The sequence below is a fragment of the Dermochelys coriacea genome, chromosome 2, assembly GCF_009764565.3.
Source record: "Dermochelys coriacea isolate rDerCor1 chromosome 2, rDerCor1.pri.v4, whole genome shotgun sequence".
Taxonomy (NCBI): Eukaryota; Metazoa; Chordata; order Testudines; family Dermochelyidae; genus Dermochelys; species Dermochelys coriacea.
In genome coordinates, this window is record NC_050069.1 from 6,249,741 (window position 1) to 6,257,113 (window position 7,373).

A 7,373-nucleotide genomic window follows, 5' to 3' on the forward strand; every position below is an offset into this window, starting at 1 on the left:
TCATTTAAATTTCATTCAGTTACTCCAGGTTATACAAATATATTTTTCAAAAATTAGAAATGGAAGGAATTCCTACTAAATAAATCTTTTCTTGTTCCTCCAGGGGAAAAACAAACAGATGGGATTTATTTTTAATCATTAAAATGTTATTGAATTGTCATAACAAATAACGATATCGTATCTACAAAGGGTAGGAACAAAAAGCAGAAATTACATCTGCCAGTTGAAACAACAGCGTATCAATCCCTGACTTGTCGCATTACAATGCAGTCACAGTACCCAGGTTAATGAGCACTAAAGGAGCTTTTAAAAGTGGATTGGCCTGGACATTTGAGCCTGTAAAAGAGAATAAGGAAAGGGAGGAGAATCAGTAATTGCCTCCATATTCAACACTAAATAGTGATGTTATAGAAATTGATGAGTTTAGCCTCACAACCGTTCTGGGAGGTAGATCAGTATTCATAGGATCATAGAATCATAGAATATCAGGGTTGGAAGGGACCTCAGGAAATCATCTAGTCCAGCCCCTGCTCAAAGCAGGACCAGTCCCCAACTAAATCATCCCAGCCAGGGCTTTGTCAAGCCTCACCTTAAAAACTTCCAAGGAAGGAGATTCCACCACCTCCTTAGGTAACACATTCCAGTGTTTCACCACTGAGTTTTTCCCTAATATCCAACCTAAACCTCCCTCACTGCAACTTGAGACCATTACTCCTTGTTCTGTCATCTGCTACCACTGAGAACAGTCTAGATCCATCCTCTTGGGAACCCCCTTTCAGGTAGTTGAAAGCAGCTATCAAATCCCCCCTCATTCTTCTCTTCCGCAGACTAAACAATCCCAGTTCCCTCAGCCTCTCCTCATAAGTCATGTGTTCCAGTCCCCTAATCATTTCTGTTGCCCTCCGCTGGACTCTTTCCAATTTTTCCACAACCTTCTTGTAGCGTGGGGCCCAAAACTGGACACAGTACTCCAGATGAGGCCTCACCAATGTCGAATAGAGGGGAATGATCACGTCCCTCGATCTGCTTATACAGCCCAAAATGCCATTGGCCTTCTTAGTTGACTCATATCCAGCTTCTCGTCCACTGTAACACCTAGGTCCTTTTCTGCAGAACTGCTGCCTAGCCATTCAGTCCCTAGTCTGTAGCAGTGCATGGGATTCTTCCGTCCTAAGTGCAAGACTCTGCACTTGTCCTTGTTGAACCTCATCAGATTTCTTTTGGCGCAATCCTTTAATTTGTCTTGGTCCCTCTGTATCCTATCCCTACCCTCCGGCATATCTACCTCTCCTCCCAGTTTAGTGTCATCTGCAAACTTGCTGAGGGTGCAATCCACACCATCCTCCAGATCATTAATGAAGATATTGAAGAAAACTGGCCTCTACAGATGGCAAAACTGAGGCAGATAGAGACTAAAAATGGAAACCTGCTGCCATTTATGTCAATGGCAAAACTCTCATTGAGTAGAGCTAGATCAAGTGACTTGCCCACATTTAAACAGGAATGGAGCTGAGTGATTTTTTTTCAGTTTGTGGACTGAACTGAAAAATCGGGGGGGGGGGGGAGGGGGGAAGAAATTGGGGTGATTCGCACCAAAACCGTTTTTTAAAAAATATGTCGTAGCCTTAAAAAAACACTGAAAAAATAAAATTGTTTTGAATTGACTGAAACATGTTCGGTTGAGCCACAAACAAATGTTTTCAGTGTTTTAGTTTTCAGAGTAGCAGCCGTGTTAGTCTGTATTCACAAAAAGAAAAGGAGTACTTGTGGCACCTTAGAGACTAACAAATTTATTAGAGCATAAGCTTTCGTGAGCTACAGCTCACATGCGATGAAGTGAGCTGTAGCTCACGAAAGCTTATGCTCTAATAAATTTGTTAGTCTCTAAGGTGCCATAAGTACTCCTTTTCTTTTTAGTGTTTTAGTTTGGTTGTTTTCAGGCGTTTTTCACCTTAAAATACCCCCACTCGACCGCATTTAAAAATGGAACACAGTTTTGAAAGTAAAAGTCGCAATGCATTGTTTCAAAAATTTTCGACACCAAGGGTTTCAAAACGGAAAAGTCAAAATGAAAAATTTTCATTTGCTTTTTAAAGGTCAAAACTATTCATTGAAATTGACCCAAATTTGCAAATAGTTTTGGAGCCCTCGCAAAATACATTTTTTGGCAAACATTCTATTTACTGAAAACATTTCACTTAGCTTTACAGAGCAGGGGATAGAACCCAGATTTCTTGACTCTCCTAGGCATAAGAGTCGGAGAGGAAATACCTCCATAACCTCCCCCCCACAGGCTCCTGCTTTCCCCACTCTCTCTTTTCTGCATAGCTCTATGATTGTGTGCACACTAGAGAAGTGAAGGGGCTGCAATTGAATTGGGGGGATAGATCCAATTTTAGAACAAGCAGATCAGTGCATATACAGTGATTCACATTCTTAGCTTTTGCTGGTGTACCTGACATCCACAATAGTGCTGCCCTATAGCTAACCCCCACACAGTTCCCAGAGGAGATTTGGGACGGATACACTGGTGCATCATAGGACAATGGTGTGGGTGCCTAATGGAACTACTCTGGCTAGTCTATCTCTACACTGGCACTAAAACAGTTCTGCTTGACCCAGTTCTTAGACTTGCCAAAAGCAAATCTAATGTGAGTTGCTCTTGTAATGGAGATAGACTGTTTGGAATACTTGTGTGTGTGTGTGTGTGTAACCCGCACACCTCCTAGGTTTGGTGCTTTGTCCCATCTGATGGCATGGAGACCAATTAGCAATTAATGAGTCTGCTACAGCCTTAGCTAAGGAATATGTGGCTTTTAGCTCATGCAGTAGAGGCTCATACACTAAGCTCCAGAAGTTCCAGGCTTATCCAGCCTGGTGACGACTGGGGTCTGTCGGTGTTACATGTGGACGTGAGGTGTTTGCGGTGGCCAGCATTTATGTTCCCCCTTTTCTGGGTGCCCACTTTGAGACACATGAGACCTGATTTTCAGAGTGGGAGCGGTGAATGCTCCACACCTCTTGCAGCAAGCCGGTGGGCTGATGTGGGCCTTACCCGGTGCGTAGCCCTGAGTGCTAGACCTCTGCTCACGATGAAATTCACCCACTACGGAGAGAACCCCTTCCTGGTTGTCACTGTGTAGAGGCCAATTCTGGTTGTGACATAGCTCTGAGACGCACACCGCACAGCAGCCTAATGAAAGGAACAGCTGGGCCCAGTGGAGTTTTCCTGCTGGGATTTGTTTGCTGGTGACATTTGGCCTTTGCAGCAGTGACAGAAGCTTTCTGGGAAATCGGCAGGCGTTTGCATTTTCCCCAGAATACTGGGATCTGAGTCATTTAGCTACAAACCCCACCCCAGCCAACAGCAAGAGGTGATTTGCCCTAACCCTGCTTTATCTCACAGTTGCTGCTGGTTATTGGTCCACACACAGCAGACGATGTCACTTTGTTGCAGCCCATGTCACCATGGTAGCTCCTGGATCAGCAATAATGAGAATGGCTCATCCTGCCCCCTCGCTGACCCTTTAAGGGCAAGCCTGGGTCCAGCACACTATTACGGATGGCAGCCTAGCATGGAGGCTGGGGCAGCAATGCACTCTGGGAAGAAGGGGTAAGGATATAAGGCGAACCTGCTTTGGTCAGTGTGGTTGGAGGTGTAGGAGCTGTTTATGGGTTTTGCTGCTGCAGAGAGTGGGGCTGTTGTGGGTCTCTCGAGAAGAGAGACTGGGGACAGAGCCAAGTCTGAGGGGACACTCGGGACACAGGCAGAGGTACATTGCAGCCAGCGTAGCAGATTGAGCTGGCTGGCTAAAAATAGCCATGTAGCCACAGCCGCATGGACGAGCTGCCCAAGTACAGTCCTGCCCAGGATCCTAGGCACGGCGGCTCGCCCATGCTGCTGCCCATGCTGATACAGTTACCGTGGTTTTAGCCAGCTAGCTGGGTATGTCTATGCGTACTCACCCCTCCTGACTGCAACGTGGACATTCCCCCCATGAGAAGCCACTCCCGATCACAGACACGACACGGTGTCCCGGCCCAAAGCCCCATCTTCCCTCATTCTGAGGAAAAAAAATAGATGTGGCTCCGGATCCTCCCAAGTCACTTCACATCCAGCTGATCCAGGATCCTGCAGGAGCTTGCTCGCTGCCTGACAGCTGTGAGAGGTGCTCCGTGCGGCACTGCAGACACGGCTCAGCTTGACTACTGACGACACGCCGAGGCCTGTCTGTTCCCGCCGCCATCGGAATAATGCGTGGTGTCATTTGCAGGGTTTGGAACTCACCCCTCGTACCCCTTGTTAAGAGGCAAAGCAGGGAGAGAACTGGCGTGAGGATAATCCACCTTCTACAACAGAGGAGAGACCCTGAACGGCGGCGATTTGGGCAGCGAAGGGAGAAATCTGCCCCAGTGATGGAGTGAGGAGGAGCGGGGCATATGGGAGGTTTGCTAGTATCCATTCACAGTCTACCAGGGGCTTTGGCTGACGTGAGAAAGGGTGGGCAGAGACTGTGGCTCACGCGGGTCCCAGGGCGGTGGAGTGGGTGTTCTGCTGGGGCTTATCTCTAATTTTACAGCCCAAAGACTCCCTGATCTCTGTGAGCAACAGGCCTGAAGCCTTCTTGTGCCTTGGGCCACACTGTAATAGACGCATCGTCTGCTGGGCCTTCTCCCATTCCCTTAGATTCCCCACGCGACCTTGGGTGAATCTCTGCCTCAGCTCCCGGTCTGTAAAATGGGAATAGTGACAGTGCACTTCCTTTGCTTGTCTTGTCTCTTTAGATTGCAACCTGTCGCAGGGTGCCTAGCCCCATGTGATTGAAATAGGTCCAACTCTCCTGTGCCCGCCTCCCAGCAGAACCAGTTAAGGGAGTGGGGCTGCACATGGGAGTTCAGTGAGAGAACAGCTAGAAGGCGAGCTGCCGGGGGAGCAGGTCTCCTGCAGGCGTCCCTGAAGAAGGGAGTTGGGCTCTGGGTAAAGAGACTCAGCTGAACATTTAGTTTTTTCTTTGGAAGAAGGCAGGCCCGGTACCTCAGGGCGCAGGGGCTGTGGCCGGCTTAAACCTAGGTGGAAGTTTCAGTCTTGTCTTTGCTTTTTTGGAGCTTTGTGATAATAAAGAAACCAGCCCCCCCAGCAAGGGCTGGGAGTGGGTGAGCAAGGCTGCATGCATGGTTGGCACGTGACCCCCCATTCGGAGAAGCTAGCCCCTCCATCCTGCCCCTTCCACCCAAGGGCCCACCCCTACCCCGCCCCTTCTGTCTGAGGCCCTTCCCCCACTTGCCCCCTCGCCCACCGGGGCCAGAGGAGCCCTGAGCCCCCCAACCTGGCCAAAGGAGCCTCAGCCAGCCCACCTGCCCGGAGGAGGTCTGAGCCCTGTCACAGGGCTGTGGCAGGGAGCCTTACCAAAGGTTTGGGGAGGCTTAGCCTCCACCAGCCTCTGTTATGTGTCACCCATGGTTGCGCGGAGTTTGTTTAGGGATCCCTGAAGGCAGGGAAATCAGGGGCAGGGCACTGCAGAGACACACCTGGCCACAAGGGGGCACTCAGGTGGCAGCCACCCCATTGCACAACCTCGTTGGGGCAGAGGCTATCTCGTACTATGCATATCTGCAGCACCTAGCACAATGGGTCCCTGATCTCAGTCGAGGCCTCTAAGTATTCCTGCAATACCGATAATTAATAGCACCCCTCATCTCCCAATGCAGCTCAGGATTATTTTTGTAGTTTGCAAAGTATTATAAGCAAGAGTTAAAAAGCCCAGACTCTAAAAATACCGCTCGGCTGGTCGGCGTGCATGCATTCAGCATTGCTAATGCTTCAGGGCTGTTGTCTAATCGCTCCATCTATCCGCACGTCCTTGATTTCCATATTACTAGGGAAGGAGATAAGTGGAGTCCAACTGAATAGTTTTTATCCCAGGCTTTAAAAAACATTGGCGGATTCCTTAAGTGGGGAATGCCAGATCTGAACGGCGATGGGAACGTGCGACACGGTTGGCCTTTCGTTGGCTGAACCTGGGCTGCAGTCATTACTTGTGGGAGTAAACCTTACTTCTGAAAGTAGTCCCGTTGACTTCGGTGGCACTCCTCCCATGAGGTAGGCTTTCAGGGTCTGTCTTTTTGTGGCCCTATAAGGGCCGGCAGGAGTGAAGAGGAGCTTTTTCAAAGGCAGTGCCTTGGGATGAGGTGCCAAACTGTCCTTTGTGCCTTTGCAAATTGCCCCCCTGAGTTAAGGCTAGTCTGGATTTGGTCTCCCATGCAGGATAATACTGGGGATGTTTCCAGTATATCCAAAGGTAGGACAGGCAGAGAAAACTGGTGCAAAAAGCAGGACCAGAAATGAGGAATATTTGTCACTACCAAGTAGCAAGTCAAGCAATGTGGCAGAGACAGTATGGTTGGTCCAGTGATCCAGTGGGCTGCTGCAGCCTGGTCAGATGTCAATGGAAGCCTACATGGTGGAGAGCCTGGCACTCAGGCTGTTTGTGGCAGGGGACCAGCATCAGTTCCTCCATCAGGGCAGAAAGCACTATGAATTTTGTCTCTCTTTCTGCATTTATAAAAGGACCCAGATCGTTGGAGGAGCGATAATGGCATCTTCAATGGAGGAGGGATGGTGATGTGGGTTATTTGCTCTGCACTGTGCTGAGTCAGACTCACTGCACTGTGCCTCAGTTTCTCTACTGTAAAATGTGAGTATACTATTTTCCAACCTCACAGGGCCCTTATATTCCCTTCCCTTTCTCAGGGGATCTCCAGCCTATGCAGCCATAGGCATGACAGCTCAGAGGCACCTGCTGAGCATGTTGGGGCCTCTGGGCACTTCTCACATGAGTGTCCAATACACACACCACAGCCAAGCCTGGCCGTTGGGGACCATACAGTGCTCAGGGATTTGAATGAGATTAACACACTATTGTTGAAAAAGCAATGAGCATCCAGAGGAGATTAACGCCCCTTCGGATCACTCCACACTGCCAGGCTTTGGATAATGTTGTCTGGAAATTATCTGATTTTTGCATCATTAGTGATTAAATCTCATGCTTCAGGACACATGCTGCTCTCCACAGGGGTCAGGAAGGAATTGTTCCCTATCTTTCACATGCAGCATTGTCACATTCCTGCTCTCCCTCCCCGAACCTTCCTATGAAACATCAGGTATTGGCAACTGCTGAAAGCAGAGTACCAGACATGATGGATGAGAGTCCTGATTGTGCAGAGCAAATCCTCTGTTTCCTGTTACAATGCACCAGCATGACTAGCAATCTTTGCTCAATAACTGGGACATCAGAGAATGCTTCGGGTCAGGACTGTGCAGCACTGGAAGATCAGTGTGGAGGCCCCAGGACTGGAATAGCAGGGGGGGTCAA